Source organism: Phyllostomus hastatus, unplaced genomic scaffold (assembly GCF_019186645.2).
Source record: "Phyllostomus hastatus isolate PE091 unplaced genomic scaffold, TTU_PhHast_1.1 phas_scaffold_501, whole genome shotgun sequence".
Classification (NCBI taxonomy): Eukaryota; Metazoa; Chordata; class Mammalia; order Chiroptera; family Phyllostomidae; genus Phyllostomus; species Phyllostomus hastatus.
Window position 1 is genome coordinate 18065221 of NW_025334033.1, and position 20638 is coordinate 18085858.

The window sequence follows — 20638 nt, forward strand, 5'->3', positions numbered from 1 at the left end:
CAGGTGCACCACGAGGGGGCGACCTTTACCAGCAAGCGACATAGTTGCATTGCTGTTGGCTATGATTTTTCCAGATTGTAAAGGTGCATCCTGCTCCAGCAGGCCCTTAGGAATTCTGACATAATGTTTAAAACACAATACGATTTCTTGTTGAGGATCATCACTATTTCCAGCCCTTGCAGTTGTAGCCCTGGTCATACGGCCACTGCATTTGAGAGGGAAAACAAGAATTTGAGGGGATGTGGGGTAGAAAGCGGAGGGAAAAAGTAGAGTCCTTACACCAACATCCTCCTCCCTGGGCAAAAAGATCATCAAATCAGCATCCTTCCCCAGCCCCTCTTCCCCAGATCCACCCACAAATAGAGGAATTTACCCAGGGGGACACTCCTTTATACTCAGGTTGAGTGTGAGCACACACTCATGAGGGGTGTAAGCCAGCCCTTTGTGTCTTTATTTGGGCCCACTGTAGATGAGCAGTATTTCAATCGACCATTCCAATTTCCTATCAAACCAGTACTCTGAGGAGAATACCTCTCTGTCCTTCATAAGACATTTTGGGCTGTAACACACGTTCCTTGGTCTGAAGAACTGATGACTGGCTGTCCAAATTGGTGCACTGTATCTGTTCCAGTTCTTTTATAGTCTTCTGAGCATTTGTATCCACCACCAGTTAAGCAAAGTCTGGTCCAGAGTCAGCACCCGTTCTGGTTAGGACCCATTTGTAGCCTCTCAGAGCTACCAGAATTAGCCTCACTTGCCAGCTATGATCAGGGCCTCCCCCCAGGGAATCTGCCACAGGGCCATCTGTAGTCTCTCTCTCTTGCTGGCAGACAGAGCAGTTCTTATTGTCACTTTGTGTCTCAGAGGGTGCAACAGGACTGTGTAGATCTAGCCCGTCTTTGAGTGGCTGCAGTGCCCCCATATCCACTCAGTGCATGCACTCAGGTGGCCACCTCAAACAATCACACAGGTGATCGCCTTCTGAACCTGGAAGGGTGTTCTGATGGGCAGCCACATGTCACACTTTAATGTACCCCTCAAATTTACATAGTGATGCTGTGACTGGTGTGGCTCAGTGGGTTGGGTGTCATGCCACAAACCAAAGGGTCATTGGCTCGATTCCTGGTCAGGGCGCATGCCTGCGTTGCTGGCCAGGTCCCTAGTTGGGGGTGTGGGAGAGGCAACCAATCGATGTTCTCTTCCACTCTTCTCCTTCCTTTCCTCTCTAAAAATAAATAAAATCTTTAAAAAATGTACATAGTGATTTTCCATAGGGCTGTGCCCTATATGGGCATCCCTGTGATAGGTTAGGTTTCCATTGCCCTTCCCCCCATCATATGGCCAAGCCATTGGCCCCTGCTCAGGAGTTTGTAAAAACCCAAACACGGCTTTTCCCTCTGTGCAATTCTTCCATCACTGCTAGGAAAACAGCATGCAAATCAGCTCACCGAGCAGATCTGTTTTCACCTTCTTCAGTAAGTGTCTTTCTATCTGCTGGTCTTAAATGCAGCAGCTTTCCAAGCAGGATGCTGTCCACTCACTGTGGAACTGCCATCTGCAAACCAGACAACTGTCTGTTGCTCAGCTGAGAGCTGTGTGCAGGGCACAGCCCACGTGATAGTAGAACCCAGCAGCTCTGCACCCAGTTCCAGAATCCACCCTGCGGGGAAAGAGGCTCCCTGTGAGTATCTCCTCCTTGCATTCCCAGGCAGCATGATTCTCTATAAACCATTTTGTTGTGCCATATTATGAACTTTAAAGCATTTCTGTGATATTACCCGAGACACTATGGGTATTTCAGGTTTTAAGATCATTTTATGTCCTTCAATCATCAGGGTAGCTTCAATCAATGTCTGTCAGCAATGCAGTCAATGCCCTTCAAACGGAAGTTCTCTAGTCCAAGGTTCCAGTAGTCATCTCCGGGAGGTACACACAGGCCTTTGCCAAAGGCCCTGGCCAACGGCCCACAAAGGTCTATCACACGAGACTTTTTCCTTCCCAGCACTCCAGCTTCTGTTCTACACTGAGTGGGCTTAGACAGTCTACGGGGTCCTGTGTAGCATGTCCAGTTGCTGTTGTGAGGGCGATTTATATGCCTTCTGTCTTACAAGGTTAGGTAGGAGAAGCGTCCCCAGTGAGTTGCAGTGTCCGCCGTAACATGATCAGGTAAAAGAGGTGCAGCCGCTTCATGGAAAGCCTGCTTAAATGCACCCAGTCTCCTACAAACTTTTATCATAATTCCCTTGACTTTTATATGTTCCTTAGCTGTAGCTTCTATTAGGACTTCAGCAACAAGTTTTGGTTTTACAACACTAGGAGGGGAAGTGCTTCCCAGCCAGACATAATGTGCATTCCTGTAAAATGTTCAGGTAAAGGCTAGCTCCTTCGGGTGGAGGGCCCATCCACCCAGAAGCCTACCAAGGGCACTTCACTAAAACAAAAGACACTGCTGTCACCCAAGATATTACAAGGGTTTTAGGAGCCCTGGGTTAGGAATCAGTGTTAAAGATCAAATATTAAAACAAAACGTGCTCCTAGTGCTCTTACCACTTAGGAAACTGCAGGGATTTCAGGAGCTCTGTACCAGGACCAGGGGGCAGAGACCAATATGTATACTTTCTAATATCTCACAGGGAGCTCGGGAAGTTCTACCTTATGTGACATGGGGTACCTGGAAGTTTTACCTAGGTGATTGTGTGGGCCCAGGGCTCTACCTTAGGTGAGTGTGGGCCCTGGAAAATTTGCCCTTAGGTGCTTGTGGGAAACCAGGACCCTTGGATTTAGGTGATTGTGGGCACCCAGGATTGTGACCTTAGTTGTTTGGGAGGGGGATGAGTTTACTCTAGGTGATTGCAAACCCAGGAAATTTTACTTTATTTGATTGTGGGGTCTCAAGAAACTCAATCTTATGTGACTATGGGGGGCTAGGGTCGTCTACATTGGGTGACTGTGCGGGCTCAGGAAACCATGCATTAGGTGATTGCGGGAGCCCAGGAAACTATGTTTGGTTATTTTGTGGGGCCGGGAAACTCTGTATGGAGTTATTGTGGGAAGGTAAGGAATACTTCCTCAGTGATCACTGGGCCAGGAAACCTGAACTCAGATGAATGTGGGGGCCCAGGTGACTCGTTTTAGGCTATTGTATGGAACACAGATCTCGACCATTAGGTGTTGTGGGTGTTAGCGACTAGACCTTAGGTGATTTGGGGTCTGGGAAAGTCAACTTGAAAGAATGTGGAGTGCTGGGGTAGTCTTCCTTAGGGGCCAGGAAACTCTACCATGTATGATTGTGGAGGCCCAGGAAACTCTTCCTTAGGAGATTTTGGAAGCCCTAAAAACTATATATTAATAAGATTGTGTGTGTGTGGTGGTGGTGGAGGGGGCAAGGAATCTTTATGTGATTGCGGGGTCCCTGAAAATGTATCCTTAAGTGATTAAGGGGGTCCAGCAACCTAGACCTTAGGTGAATGTGGGGCCACAGGACAGTCTAACTTGGTTGGTTGGTGGGGCAAGGGCTGCCTACTATAGGTGATTGTGTGGGCCAGGAAATTCTAGCTTAGGTAAATGTGGAGAGGTAGGATGGCCCATCTCAGTTGTTTGTGGGGAGCCAGGAAATTCTGCATTAGGGGCTTGTGGAGATGTAGGAAATTCTACTTTAGGTGCTTGTGGGCCTAGGAAACTTCAAGTTAGGTAGCTGGGGGTGGAGGAAACTTTCCTTTAGGTGATCGTGGGGGCCCAGGAAATTATACCTAAAATGATTGGATGGGGACTAAGGAACTCTACCATATGGGCCCAGGAAACCCTGGCTTAGACCATTACAGGTTCCTAAGAATCTAGATCTTAGGAGAGGGAGGGAACGCAGGAAATGGAATCTTAAGAGATAGTGGGGCTGGAACACTCTCCCGCGGGTGACTGGAGGCCCGTACAATGCTGCATTATTTGGTTGGGGGTCAGGACTGTACCTCAGGTGATGGTGGAGGGGCCAGGAATCTTTACCTTAGGCAATTTTGGAGGGCCAGGAAACTACACTTGGTGGCTTTTGTGGGGCCAGGAAACCATGTACATGATCGGGGTAGCCCAGGAAGCTCTTTGTGAGGTAATTGTTGGGCTTGGAAATGCTACCTTACATGAATGTTGGGGTTAAGAAACGTGGCCTCAGGTGATTGTGGGGTCCTGGGAAACTAGACCTTAGGTTATTGTCATGGGCTTGGAATCTCTGCCTTAGGTGATAGATGAGGCCTGGAAAATCCACCTTAGCAGATGTGGGGGCCAGGAAATGGGACTTTACAAGAGTGGAGGCCTGGGATACTTAACCTTAGGGGATTATTTGGGACCATGAGTCTAGTCCTTAGCTGATTATCAGGGCCCAGGAACCTTGATCTTAGCTGTGACAGTGGGGGCCCATAAAACTGAAACTAAGGTATCTGTTGGGGTCTAGGAAAATCCACCTCAGGCGATATGGAGGGGGGAGGTCCATGTATTTCCACCTTAGGTTATTGTGAAGGCCACGGCAACTCTTCCTTAGGTGATGGTTGGGGGCCAGGAGAATTGACTTTGTCAGATTGTGGGTCAAAAGAATCTCAATTTTAGGAGTTTGAGGGGTCCTAGGTAACTTGACTTTGTCATTTGGGGACCCAGGAAACTCTAAGGTGAGTGTTGCGTTTGGGAGACTATACTTTTTGTGACTAGAGACGCAGGAAACTCTACCTTAGGTGATATGGGGCCCCAAGAAACTAATCCTTAGATGATTATAGGGGGCTGAATGTCTACGTATGTGGTTGTGGGGGGCAGAAAGCTCTACTTATTGATTGTGGGGGGACAGGACTGTTTACCATTGTCTGGAAAACTCTAGCTTAGGTGATGTGGGGATCCAAGGAATTTGAATTACTGGATTTTGGAGTCCCAAGAATTTCAAGTTCAGAAACTTCCTGAGGCCTAGGGAACTCAACCTTCGGTGACTAGGGGACCCAGGAAACTCTACCTGTGGTATTTCAGGGCCTTGGAAACTCTTTTTGTGTTGTCAAGGCCCAGGAAACTCTGACTTAGGTGCTTGTGGGGGTCCAGCAAACTCTTTTGGTGTTTGAGGAGCCTCAGAGACTCTACCTAAAGTGATGGTGGAGAGCCAGAAATCTCTGCCTTACGTCACTGTGGGCAGACAGGAAGCTCTACTTAGTTCATGGTAGGAGGCCAGGATAGGGAACAACAGGTGAATGTGTGGGCCCAGGAAACGCCACCTTAGGTGGTTATGGAGGCCAAGGAAACTTGACCCAATTATAAGGAACCATGAAACTTGACCTTAGGAGATTGAAGGGGCCTAGGAGGTCAATACTAGATAAATGTGTGGGCACAATAGCCTAACTTAGTTGATTGTGGGGTCCAGGAAATTTACTTTAGGTTATTTGGGGGCACTGGAAACTCTACCTTAGGATTGTGGGGACCTAGGAATCTCACCCTTAAGTGATTGCTGGGCCCAGAAAACTCATATTGAGGTGAATGTCAGCTCATAAAATTATGCCTTAGTTGATTGTGGAAACCTGGAAACTCTACCTTAGGTGATGGTGGGGTGCATGAATCTCGACCTTGGGTGATTGTTGGAAACCATGATTGTCGGGGGCAGGTACTCACCCTTAGGCCCAGGTTTTTTACTTTAGTTGATTGTGGTGTGGGGGACTGTACAGTCTACCTTTTGTGATTTGGGGGGGGGGGTACATGAAACTCTATCTTAGGTGATTTTGATCCTGAAAAACTACCTAGTGTGATGCATGCCTGGAAATGCCACCTTAAGTGACTTGGGGCCTAGAATACCTGACCTCAGTTGTTTGTGGGGGCTCATGAATCTCAGCTGTGGGGGAATTCTACCTTAGAATATTACAGGACCAGGAGAGACTACCTTATGTGTTCGATGGCTCGAGAACTATACTTTAGGTGACTCTTGGGGCTCAGAAAACTCAACCTAAGGTAACTGCAGGGACACAGGAAAGAAATGCAGTGATTACAGGAGTCCAGTGAAGTGCCTCTTAGGAGATAGTGGGCCAGGAATGGTCTACTTTAGTTCATTGTGGGGGTCCTGGAAATTCTACTTTAGGAATTATGGGAAGACAAAAAACTATACCTTATATGATTGTAAATACCCAGGAAACGTTACCTTACATGATTGTGGGGCCAGAAAACTCACCGAGCTCTCTTAGGGAGGTCCCAGGAAACTTGACTTTATGCGATTAAGGGGGCCAGGAAGCTCTACCTCAGAGGGTTGTTGGGGGCAGGGACAGCCTACTCTTAATGATCCTGGCGGGCCAGGAATTTGACCTTGTTGATTAAAGATGGGGGGCAGGAAACTACCATAGGTGATTGTGCAGGATTAGGACACTGTCTTTGGTGTTCGTGGGGTCCATTATCTTGATCTTCGATGATTGTGGGGGCCCTGGAAACTCAACCTTACGTGATTATGGAGGGTCAGAATTTCTACCTTAGGTGGTTGTAGGGGCCGGAAACTTGATCACAGGTGATGGTGGGGACCAGGATAGTCTATTGTAGTTGATCATGGAGGCCAGCAGTCTACCTTAGTTTACTTTGGGGGATATGATTGTCTACTTTAGGTGATTGTTTAGGTCAGGAAGCTCTACTTTAGGCAATTGTCAGGGGTGGGAAACGTCTACCTTCAGTGATATTGGTGGCCCAAGAAACTCTACATTAGATGATTTTGGGGACCCAGGAAATTCTTAGATGATTGTGGGAGCGGAATACAGAAGAGCACCTAGGTAAGGGGTCCAGTGAACCCGCTGGGGGTCTCTCAGCAGGGTCCTTGGCACTGCTATGGTGGTGTGACCTCCAGCCCTCCCCGCTGCTCACTCTGGGAGGCTCCCTTGCCAGTCTTTTCAGGAGGCGGTAACTGTGCCCTACTCCGCGGAGAAACAAGTGAGAGCCAGGGATTTGCGGGTGGGGAACTGGCCCAGTGCTTCCTTCTTTCTTGAATGCCCAGCCAGTTTCCAGGGACTGAGCCCTCCTTTGCTGCTTCTGATCTTGGCATTGTTATTGCATACTTCTGTGGAAAAAAAACTTCCACTTTTTTTTGAAGGTGTTCTTTATTGTCCCAAGTGGGTTGAAGTTCCCTTGACTCTGCTGGGTTCCACTTTCAAACTGTTCCCGTTAGCATTAAATCTGGAAATCCACACTTCTGATGACACCCTCCCAATTTTCTAATATTACTGTTAATTATTAAACTGTAATGTCTTTTCAATAGAGTTTGGGAAGAAAGGGAACACTACTTATATTTTAAATCTTCACAATACATATTAAACTATATGCTAATATATCTTAAAAGCCTTGAATAACTAACTAGTTGATTTCCTATTATCAACATTTCAAGTAATTTTTGTGATAAAATGATAGGCCACTAAAGGACTGAAAGCTGTTCCATTCACCCCATTAAACTTAGTCTTGGTAACTAAATACAAAATTTTAAAGTCTGATGAATACAGATGTAAAAACTTAAAATGCAATTCAGCATGTTAGTACCATCTGCTGCCAAAAAAGAACCACGTCTCCTTGGAGAAATGGCTTTCTCTTCTTCACTTGGTTGTTTATATCAGCATGAACTCATGTTTTTTAAAAAAACTTCATTCAACAGGTTCTAATCCCTTACTATCATTATTTATTTCATGCTCAAACTGTCACAGACTTGGCCAGTGGCCTTCTCGTACAGAAAAGTGAGCAAATGAAGATGCAGGTAACAGAACCATGAAATTGAAATTTCAGCCAAATAGCTTTACAACTGTACCGGTTACAGCAACAATGTCTTTAAGCATTTTGCCCTCAATATTTAGAAGTCTAAGTAAAATATCCAATAAATACATAAAAAAGACAACTGGTTTTTTTAAAACTGCTACTAGCCACGCTGTCCAGTCCACTGTTGGGGCACACTGATGATACTTGAGTGAAGGAGAACCATTTCCTTAGGGGAGTTGGTGTGTTTGTTGCAGCACAAATGTAGAAATAGCTAACAACTGTTTTCCCAAAAGCCTTAAAATAAATTCCAAATTCTTCCTATTTTGAAATACTAAGAAGAGCTAGTAACTTTCATAGAAGCTTCGTGTTAACTTCACAAGCACTATGAGGAAACTGAGAATTTGGGCATTAAAGGTCAATGACCTGGAGGAGTAGTCAGGGAGTGGATGAACACTGTTCGCTCTCTCTGTACATCTCTCCGAAAGGAAACTTGATTTTATGCTTCTGACTTAAAGATTATGTCATTTCAACATGTCTGAAAGTTACATTTATTGCCTCTCAAAATATAAAAAAATAAAATGCTCAGATTTTTGTATTTAAACATTTTTTACTAAAGTATAGTTGGCATACAATATTTCAGGTATATAATATAGTGATTCAATATTTATATACCTTATGATGTGATCACCACACTAAATCTAATAACCATCTATCACCATACATAGTGGTTAAATATTGTTGGCTATATTTCCTGTGGTGTACACTACCTCTCTGTGGCTTATTTATTTTGTAACAGGAAATTTGCACCTCCTATTCCTTTACCTTTTCCACTTATTCTCCCAACTCCCCCCACCCCCTCCCCATAATCATCAGCTTGTTCTGCTTCTATGAGTCTGGTTTGTTTTTTTTGTTTTTTTTTTCCTTATACAAGTGAAATCATAAAGTATTTGTATTTCTGACTTACTCACTTAGCATAATATCCTGTACATCCATCCACACTATCACAAATGGCAAAATTTCATTATTTTTATTGCTGAGTAATATTCCATTGTATTTATTATATGTATGAGTCACATCTTTATCCATTCATTATTGATAGACAACTCAGTTGCTTCTTGTCCTGGCTATGGTATATAATGCTGCAGTGAACACGGGGGTACGTACATCTTTTTGTATTAGTGTTTTGGATTTCTTCAAATAAATACCCAGAAGTGGAATTGCTGTGTAGTATTGGCCATTCTATTTTTAATTATTTGGAAATTTTTCATACTGTTTTCCATAGTGGCCGCACCAATTTACAATCTCAATAGTGTGCAAGAGGTACCTTTTCTTCACATACTTGTCAACACTTGTTATTTGCTGACTTTGATACTAGCCATTCCGACAGGTACGGTGATTATCTCACTACAGATTTGATTTGCATTCTCTGATGATTAGTGATGTAGAGCATCTCTGTCTTTTTTAGAGAAATGTCTATTCATTGCCTCTGCAAATTTCAATTGGATTTTTGGTGATGTTGAGTTGTATGAGTTCCTTATATATTTGGGTATTAACCCTTATTGTATATGTCATCTGCAAATATCTTCTCCCATTCAGTAGGTTCTCATTCAGTTTTGTTGATGATTTTCTTCATTGTGTAGAAGCTTTTTTGTCTGATATAGCCCCGCTTGTTTATTTTTTCTTTGGTTGCCTTGCCTGAGGAGACAGATGCAAACAGATATTGCCAAGAGCAACATCAAAGAGTTCACTGCCTATGTTTTCTTTTAGGAGACTTATGGTTTCAGGCCTTACACTTAAGTCTTCAATCCATTTTGAATGAACTTTTCTGTATGATAAGAGTGTTCCAGTTTCATTCTTTTACATGTAGCTGTCCAGTTTCCCAACACTACTGATTAAAGAGACAGTCTTTATCTCACTGTATTTTCATGCCTCCTTTGTCATAAATTAACTGGCTGTATAAGCAAGAGTTTATTCCAGAGTTCTCTATTCTGTTCCATTGATCTATGTATATGTCATTGTGCCTGCACTATACAATTTTGATTTTTATAGTTTTGTAGTATATAGTTTGAAGTTAGGGAGCATGATACCTCCAATTGTGTTCTTCTTTCTCAAGTTTGCTTTCCCTATTTGGGGTCTTTTGTGGTTCCAAATAAGTTTTTGGATTATTTTAGTTCTGAGAAGAATGCCATTGGTACTTTTTAAAAAGATTTTATTTATTTTTAGAGAGGGGAAGGGAAGGAGAAAGAGAGGGAGAGAAACATCAATGTGTGGTTGCCTCTTGTGTGCCCCAAAGTGGGGACCAGACCCGCAATCCAGACATGTGCCCTGACTGGGAATTGAACCGGCAATCCTTTGGTTCAAAGGCTTGCACTTAATCCACTGAACTACACCCAGCCAGGGTGCCGTTGGTATTTTGATAAGAACTACACTGAGAGTGCATTGGTAGTATAGACAATTTAATGATATTAATCCTTGCAATCCATGAGCATGGTATATCCTTCCATTTATTTGTGTGTTCTTCAATTTTTCTTCAATGTCTGATAGTTTCAGAGTACAGGTCTTTCACTTTCTTGGTTAAATTTATTCCTATGTATTTTATTCTTTTTGATGCAATTATAAATAGGATTGTTTTCTTATTTTCTCCTTCTGATTATTATTAGTGTATAGAAACACAATGAATTGTAATGAGTTTCTGTATATTAATTGTATATCATTCAACTTCACTGGGTTTATTCTAATAATTTTTTTGTAGAGTCTGGAGGATTTTTTTAAATACATAGTATCCTGTCAGATGCACATAGTGACAGTTTTACTTCCTTTCCAATTTGGATGCCTTTTATTATTATTTTAGTCTAATTTCTGTGGCTAGGGCAACATGGTTACTTTACTACACTGAACAACAGTTGTTTGTGGGAGAGGGTGAGTTTAGTGCCCTCCTTTGCTGCCATCTCAAGGGCATAAGAATTTTGCTTAGATGTGGAATCTAAAAATTAAATGAACAAAATAAACTCACAGATACAGAGAACACCTTGATGGTTGCCTGATAGGAGGGGACTTGGGGGGTCGGTAAAAAAGTGCTTAGATTCCCCCCCCCCCAAATCTGAGCACTTTTAATGGCTGAAATGACTTGTTACCAAGGTGAAAAAGGAAATAAAAGGCATAAGAATTGGAAAGGGAGAGGTTAAAACTGTCCTTATTTGCAGATGACATGATACTATGTAGAGAGAACCCTAAAAAATCCACCAAAAAACCCCACTATTAGAATAAATAAATTTAGTAAAGTGGCAGTATACAAACTATCAATAACAAACTATCAGAGAAATTAACAATCCTATTTACAATTGCATCAAAGAGAATACCTAGGAATAAATTTAACCAAGGAGGTAAAAGACCTGTACTTGGAAAACTATAAAACATTGAAGAAATTGAAGATATAAATAAATGGAAGGTTATACCACACTCATGAATTCAACCCAATGCCTATCAAAACACCAATTGGAAGTGGGGATGGCTGGGGTGTGGGGGGGGGTGGGGGGAAAATGGAGACAACTAGACTTGGACAACAATAAAAAAAGTTAAAAAAATACCAATGGCATTTTTCACACAACTAAAGTAATCCTAAATTTATATGGAATCACCAAAGACCCTGAATAGCTAATGCAATCTTGAGCAAGAAGAATAAAATTGGAGGGATCATGCTATCTGATATCAAACTTTAGTAAGGCTACAGTAATCAAAACAGCATGGTATAAAAATATATAGATCAATGAAACAATAGAGAGCCTGGAAATAAATCCATATTATATGGTCAATTAATCTATGACAAATGAGGCAAGAATATACAATGGGGTAAAGGGTCTCTTCGATATTGCTGGGAAATTGGACAGACACATACAAAAAAAATGAAAATGAATCACTTTCTTACACCACATACAAGAAAAGACTCAAAATGTATTAAAGACTTTAATTTAAGACATAAAACCATAAAGCTCTTAGAAGAAAACATAGGCAGTAAAGTCTCTGACATGGCCCTTAGTAATATTTTTTTTTGGAGTGTCTCCTCAAGCAAGGGAAACAAAGGAAAAAATACATAAATGGGACTACATTAAACTAAAGGGTTTTTGCACAGAAAAGAAAATCATCAACAAAACTTAAAGACAACTTACTGAATGGGAGAAAGTATTTGCTAATGCATCCAACAAAAATGAACCCCCCCCCCCCCGCCAAATAATGCAATTAAAAAATGGGCAAAGGACCTAAATAGGCATTTGTCTAAAAAGGACATACAGATGCCCAATAACCATGAAAACATGCTTCACACCAGTAATCATCAGGGAAATGCAAATCAAAACCACAATGATATTCCACCTCATACCTATCAGAATGGCTAGCATGAAAATTCAAATAACAAGTGTTGGAGATGATGTGGAGAAAAGGGAAATCCTGTACACTGTTAATGGGAATGTAAATTGGTGCAGCCACTGGAAAACAATATGAATGTTCCTCAAAAAATTAAAAATAAAACTACCACATCATCTGGCAATTCCACTTCTGGGTGTTTATCTGAAGAAACCCCAAGCACCAATTCAAAACGCATAAGCATCCCTATGTTCATTGCAGCATTATTTACAGTAACCAAGATATGGAAGCAACCTAAGTGTGTCCATTGATAGACAAATGGATAAAGAAGATGTGGTACATATATTTATTCAGCCGTAAAACAGAATGAAATCTTACCATTTGCAACAACATAGATAGATCTAGAGGGGATTATGCCAAGTGAAATGAGTCAGAGAAATACAAATAGCATGATTTTGCTTAGATGTGGAATCTAAAAATTAAATGAACAAAATAAACTCACAGATACAGAGAACACATTGATGGTTGCCTGATAGGAGGAGGCTTGGGGGGTGGGTAAAAAAGGAAAGAGATTAAGATGTATGAATTGCCAGTTTAAAAATTCAAGGGAAAGCCCTGGCTGGCGTAGCTCAGTGGATTGAGCTCGGGCTGCGAACCAAAGCATCCAGGTTCGATTCCCAGTTAGGGCACATGCCTGGGTTGCAGGCCACGGCCCCCAGCAACCGCACATTGATGTTTCTCTCTCTTTCTCACTCCCTTCCCTTTCTAAAAATAAATAAATAAAAAAAAATCTTAAAAATTTTTTTTTAAAAGTCAAGGGAATGTCAAGTACAGCATAGGGAATTGATGCAGACACCGGCCCTCACTGTCCACGTCATTATGGATGAAATGAGACATTCACACACACTACCAAGTCCGATGGAGGAAAAGGGACAGCATGGCTTTTCTCTCAAGGGGAGCAAAAGCCTTGGCCCTTGCAGTGACAGGCCTTTATTGGGTTTCTCAGCACATTACATGATGGTCCTCATTTACTATGCACAGTTCGCTTTAGGTGGTTACCTTTTACAGAAAATAAAGGAGCCAATGCTGCAAATTACATCACAGAAGAGGGATATTTGCAAATGAAAAGGCAAAAGTGGTTGAACTGGTTACACTCATCCTTGGAAGGTTTAGCATGGATTTTAGGAAGTTACTAAGCAGTAAGTGTCCTTAATTCAGGGTGAGGGAGTTTTTTGGCAAGAGCAAGATTCAAAGAGGCCTAGGCACATTGCAGGCCTGATTTCCCACAGGAGAACCTTTCAGTGGGCGTGGGTCCTGTGCATCTCCGAGTGGGAGCTGGTCCCACGCCATGCAGAACAGTCTCCTACAGGGAATATAGTCAATAATATTGCAATAACTATGGTGTCAGATGAATACTAGACTTACCAGGGTAATCACTTGTAAGGTAAAGAAAGATTTAGTCACTATGTTGTACACCTGAAATGCATAATATTATGTCAACTGTAATTAAATATACAAAATAAAAGTTTTTCAACAAGGATACAGTGCCGAGAAATATTTTACTAGTTACGCTGGGTAGCAGAGTTGCAGGATTTGGTGTCTCTAAGGGTGAAAAGTGGTCAAAGAAGTTTTTAAGGTAATAAAGGAATATGGGGCAGGGAAGGGCTTCTAGAGCAAAAGTGGAGAACAGGCTCGTTAGCAGAGGAAAAGGATCCATCCTGGAAGCGATGGCGGTGTGGGTGGCAAAAAGCAACAGGGAGGCTGGGTGTGTGTAGGGAAGGGGCGGGGAGTCCAAAAGGACTCCAAGTTTATAGGGAAAGTACAACTGGGAAAAAATGTGTGAACTTGAAGCAAACAACATTTATCTAAAGTGACCAGCTAGAAGCTAAAAATGCAACCAACCAACCAACCAACCAACCCTGAGAAGATAGTAGCAAACATATCAGTTCCAGTAGACGAGGGAGGGAGAGGCTAGGAGGCACAAACCTGAGGGACCCAGTGCTCTACAGGCCCTGGGTAGGAATAACTAGAAAATGTACTTGGACCCGGCCTTCCAAGCTTCCCTGAACTATCGCATCAGTTGGCGCTGCGCCGTGTTTGTCGTCTTCCTCTCAGGAGCACGGAATGCTTAGCTTGTGGAACCAGCATCCACATGCTGAAAACAGTGACAAGCTTACCACATGGGAAAGTATTTCTTCCTCTTGTGGCTGGATATCCAGGTCAACAACACTCCCCAAAACGGGGAAGCCGCATTGCTGGCACCGTCAGCACGGCTCTCCTTTAGCGTACTGTTTCCTTGCCGCAGAGGATTAACATAGGTGTGTCCTTACTTTACTCCAAAACCTGAGAAATTCTAGGATAAGCTGTAGTCTGAGCAAAGGCTCCACAAGTCCTCCCTCCTAAAATGCTAAAGTGATTTTAAAAAATTGCTCAAAGAAAAGGCCATCAATAGACCAGAAATCGAAGGAATTCCTGATGGACTGAATACACCTATCACTACCATTCATTTATCTATACAGTTAGCCAAGAAAAAGTGAGATGTAACTGTTGGGAAAGAAATGTTAGAACTGATCGGAGTTCGGAAATAGATCTGAAATTCTGTTAAATTTCTTTTTATGGCAGCCTATAACCAAGTAATAAATGTAACAGGGAAAGGTGGTTCTCTGACTCAGATATGAAGCGAGTTTCACTTGCAACAAAAATCAGGTTAAGTAGAAAAGGAAATTTCAGTCCCAACTAGCATTAGGCACAGTCCATTGTGTGACTTCATAATGATACCTAGACTGTCTCTCCACACTTGTCCCACCCCAGATCTCTGACCTCTCCACACTTGTCCCACCCCAGATCTCTGACCTCTGGCTTCTGTGAGGTGGTCTCTTCCCAGCAGGCTCTCTCTGCCGTGGAGATGCCCCCACAGAGCAAGTTTCTCACCTGGCAGTGTCTACAGAAATCCTGGAATCGGGGACCCCTTCACTTAGGGATGGGCCCTGTCAGGCCAGGTCTGGGTCATGTGTCCGATCCCGGGGTGGGGCAAAGGGGGAGAAGTCAACCCCACCAGAACCAGGTGGTCAAAAAACAAAGGAGGGGTAGTTTCTCATAAGAAAATGGGGGTATCAGGAGAAATGGCTTCTGGGAAGGCAAAACAGCCTCTCCGGATTCCATTCCCAATAGCAACGGAACCCAAAGAGCTGGAACCCACCGGACAACAACATAGGACCTGTAAGATGAAAACCATGAGCGCTATATAAGCGCAGCGGGGGTCTGTGTTCTCAGAGGAGATGACGCCGTGTTGTGAAGGTTTTGCTTCTTCCAACCAGTCTGTTGTACAGTCCCATTCTAATCAAAATCCTAAAGCAATATCAACTTAATGGCTTCTTTAGAATTTACTTTAAACATTCACAAACAGCTGAGAATTTTTTTTTTAAAACAGCAGTGGGGGAGGAGATTAGATTTTTACCACCAGATATTCAAACATAACCATAAACAGATAGAAATTGAGACAAAGTGCTATTAGTAGAGGGAAAGATAAATCAGGTGCCCAACCTGTCAGCATCACAATGGAAGAAAGAGTTGTCTTGGGCCACACGTGAAGCACACAAACACTAATGAAAACTGATGAGCAAAAAAAAGGCTTTAAATGCAGCCAGCTCATGGGCCATATGTTGGGCACCCCTGATAGAAAATACACTCAAATTGGGAGGAGAAATACCTACCCCAACTCTACTTTTAGAAGAAATGAGTCCTACTTCATATAACATTAAAAAAATTCCAGAGCCCTGGCTGGTGTAGCTCAGTGGATTGAGCGTGGGCTGCGAACCAAAGGGTTGCAGGTTCGATTCCCAGTCAGGGCACATGCCTGGGTTGCGGGCCAGGTCCCCAGTGGGGGCCATGTCAGAGGCAACCGCACATTGATGTTTCTCTCTCTTTCTCCCCGCTTCCTCTCTCTAATAATAAATGAAATCTTAAAAAAAAATTCCAGAATGGATCAGTGACCGAGGACATAGAATGCTTTTCCTTATAATCTTAGGGCAAGGATGACATTCTAAAGAAGACTCAAGATTCCAAAGCCATAACGGCAAAAATTTGGGATGAATTAATGCTGGCAAAATGTGTGAAAAGCTAAGCATTTCCTTACATGGGTGAAGTTTGGATTGGCAGAACCTATTTTGAGTAATAAATTGAAAGTGGCCAAATTTTAACACAAACTGTGCCTCAGAGTCTCCGGCTTTTCTAGGGATCCTTCCTACAGGCATAATCACACATGGGTGTGGGGCTACAAAACAACCCTCCACGAACATTGTTTCCAATAGCCTGTAAAGGGAGAAACACCCTAAAATACCCAGCAGTGAAAGGAGAATTCAGTTTATTCTGTCAGAACAGCCATGCAGGATCTGAATGTTCTTAAGAGAAACGGCACCTCGGGTGAGTCAAGAAAGCAGGTTCTAGGTTGAGATGTTTCATAAAATGCAAGCATAATAATGACCAGGAAGGCCTGGAGAGACACCATTTTTTGAAACCAAATATTTAATATTTTCACTACATTGTGTCAATACAATTTTAAGCAAATGCCAAATGGAAGCCCGAGCCCAGGAATCCATGCAGGAAACAATCTGCCAGACAACAAGGAGCACCCAGGGGGCCCTCGACTCCAGCCTCGCTGTGGGCGTCCCTGCTGGAGCCAGCCAGTCAGTGCCGTCCAGGTCACTGAGGGTTTCCCACACCGTTTGCTGACACTCGGGGCGGGTTCAGTTGCTAGAGTCAGTTCCCTGACTGAAACTAACAAAGGCTCGACATTCATTTCTTCCAAAAGGTTGGAAATACCACCCTTTGGGATGTTAGTGTCTATGTTTTTTTTCCTCTTCGGACAAACTTTTTTTTTTAAGGCTTTACATATTTACTTTTAGAGAGAGGGGAAGGGAAGGAGAAAGAGAGGTAGAGAAACATCAATGTGCAAAACACATTGATCAGTCACTTCACATGCCTCCAAATGGGGACCTGGCTCCCAACCCAGCATATGCCCCGACTGGGAATTGAACCTATGACTCTTTGGTTCCCAGGCTAGCGCTCAATACATTAAGCCACACCAGCCAGCGCTGGACATCTGGTTTCTTAGCACTGTTACTGAAAAAATGGGACTTAGGCCAGTAGTTTCATCTAGGGTAGATGGAATGACGTCTGTAACACTGGCAAAGGCACCAATGCAGTAGGATTCCATACCACCCCATATTCATGAATATTCAATTAACCAGAGGGCCAACTCCACTTCTGGATCACCACTTAGAATAAGAGCTCTCTGCTTCACTAACCAGTGAATAAACATAGAGCACCATGAATGGAGCTTCTTAATCACCAATTTATTAGAACCATGAACAACTGTAACTGTATTTCCAGGGCTTGCACAGCCTGTAGTCTTGAGCAGTTTGCCAGAACCATTTAAGCTGACCTCACTTAAACGAGCCAAACCCAGCATCTCAGCAGTGATTCAGTATTAACAACTGGTTTGGTTCTATAGAACCAAACAAAAATGGAGTCACTTATGTCAAGGACAAAACAGAGACAGTCCACACAGGCTCATAAAGAAAGATTAACCTATCTTTACAGTAATTTACAGCTCTTCTCAGAAATCAGCATAGGGCACCAGCCAACCTTCAAATACCAATTCTGTTCACGCCATCTCTGGACTTCATTGTTCCCATGACTCAGCTACCCTGATCCAAACAGGGAAGATGACCCCTAAGCAACCAGTCAGCATTTACCCCACAAAAATCCCTTAGTCTGTGAGCAACTTGAAATTCATTGTTTCAGTAGCCTTGAGTCTCCAGGCTTACAGATTGAAAGCTTTGCAATAAACTCATCACTCTGTTTTATTCAGTGTGCACAGTTTGGTTTTTGACAGTTTCAATTGCCTTACAAATGGCTTCAATGTCTTCTCTTTCACTATCCTTAACTACCACAGTCTTTTTTCTCAGGAAATGTAATCAAGGTCACCAAGAGCATCTCTTTAGAATAGCCTTCTCTACGAGAACATTACATCCTGTTTTTGAAATCTGTCTCACTACATTTAGAATATGGGCTCTCTCCTGTTGAAGCACGTAGCCCATCTGGACATAGCCAGAAGCTACTATTTGATTGTCCATATCTGTTATGGGAGCAGGTAAGCAATACTGAAAAAGCCCAACCTTAGTCTTTTCAACTCAGGTTATGTCAGAATTTGCCACCTTTCAGGTGAGAACCAGCCCTTCTACCAACTCATAGTCATCAGCTGTTCCACATAGTTTAACTATTTTGATATCACCAAGATCTACACCAGTGACTGTGGCTGGGTCAGGTTCCTCATGGAGTTTACACTCATAGGAGAAAGCAGACTTGACTATTGAGAGATAACCTCTGAGTTAACAAAGCTTCTCTATCACTCATTCCAAAGGTCAAGGAGGATATAAATTCTTCTAGAATGACTTGGAAATGATGGTTGGATGAATCCCTTTCTGAAAAGGCTTGATATAGGAATCTAAGAGAGCCAGTGACAATGACCGCTGATGTACTGCCACCTTGAGCTGCTTCATCTTGAGCCTTAGCTCCACTGGGTGCCAGAGGTAACACCTGCATGTGTTTCAGAATGATAGCACCATCATTTGTAACGAATGGTCACATCCCCTTTTCCACCTTGAGTCATTTTATCCATTCCATTTGGTCCAAGGCCTGTTCTAATAGCATCAGTTACAGAGATGTGGCTGAAGCAGACCTTGGATGCTGGCAGCCCTGGTGGACACCCCACTCCACAGAACCACTTCTCAGGTGTGGTAAGCTTGGCTGAGTCTACACAGGCTCAGAAAGGACAGATGGACATGAATGGACACTCTGGCTGGCTGGAGAGTGAAAGTGTGCACTGGTAACCACTGACAGGGATCAGAACATGTCACCCTGAAATATGCCATGTTGGTGTATTGATTATGTTGAGCTAAAGGCAACTGAAAAATGGCACGTATGGAATAGGTTTTCCAGATAGAAAATCAACAAGGAAATGCTGTCCTTAATAACACACTAGATCAGATGGACTTAATTGATATCTTTAGAGCATTTTACCTCAATAATAATTTTAAATGTAAATAGCTTAAATGCTCCAATCAAAAGACAGAGTAGCTGAATGGAAAAGAAAACTAGACCCATATATATGTCATCTGCAAGTGGCCCACCTCAGAAAGACATATACAGACGAAAAATAAAGGGATGGAAACACATATTTCATGCAAATGAAACAAAACAAAAGCTGGGGTAGCAATACTTATTAGATGAAATAGACCTTAAAACAAAGGCTATACAATAAGAGACAAGGACAGACATTACATAACAATAAACAGATCTAATGAGAGATAACCCTTGTAAACACTTATGCACCCAAAACAGGAGCACTGAAATACATAAAGCAAATCTTGATGGACATAGAGGGAGAGATGAACAGTAATATAGTCACACTAAGGGATTTTAACATCCCATTGACATCAATGAATAGATCTTCTGGGCAGAAAATAAACAAGAAAAAAGAAGCCTTAAATGACACATTAGATCAGATGGATTTAGTTGATATTTTCAGAGCAATTCACTCCAAAGCAACAGAACACACATTCCTTTCAAGTACACATGAAACATTTTTCAGGAGAGAGCACATGTTAGGACACAAAATGAGTCTCAATAAATTTAAGAAGACTGGAATTATAACAGGCATCTTCTCTGACTACAATGGTGTGAAACTGAAAAGCAATGACAAGAAAAAAACTGAAAAACACACAAACTCATGGAGGCTAAATAACATGCTACTAAACAATGAATGGCTTACCAGTGAGATCAAGGAAGAAATTAAAATATATCTTGAGACAAATTAAAATGAAAACACAAGATCCCAAAGTCTATGGAATGCAGCCAAAGCAGTCCTAAGAGGGACTACAGGCAATATAGGCCTACCTCAAGAAACAAAAATCTCAAATACACAATCTGAACTTACACTTTAAGGAACTAGAAAAAGAGCAACAAAGCCCAAAGAGAGTAGAAGAAAGGAAATAATAAAGATCAGACTGAAAATAAAATAGAGTCTAAAAAAATAATACAAAAGATTAATGAAAACAAGAGCTGGTTCTTTGAAAAGATAAAGAAGACAGACAAACCTTTAACCAGACTCATGAAGAAAAAAAGAGAGCCCTGGCTGGTGTGGCTCAGTGGATTGAGCACTGGCCTGTGAACAAAAGGGTCATGGGTTCAATTTCCAGTCAGGGCACATGCCTGGGTTGCAGGCCAGGTCCCCAGTGTGGAGTGGGGGGGCATGTGAGAAGCAACCACACATTGATGTTTCTCTCCCTCTCTTTCTCCCTCTTTTCCCCTCTCTCTAAAAATAAATGAAATCTTTAGAAGAAAAGTCTAAAAAAAGAGGGAGGCTCAAATAAATAAAATCATAAATGAAAGAGAAGTAACAACTGACATCACAAAAATACAAAACAAAAATACAAAGGGTAAGATTACAAACAACTATGTGACAACAAATTGGATAATCTAAAATAAATGA

At 42.4% G+C, this 20638-nt stretch overlaps 1 pseudogene; it reads right to left on the bottom strand.

Annotated features, from left to right (window-relative positions):
- Positions 1-1846: 1846 nt before the first annotated feature.
- On the bottom strand, positions 1847-19019 carry LOC123808726 (annotated as a pseudogene).
- Between the last annotated feature and the right edge of the window lie 1619 nt (positions 19020-20638).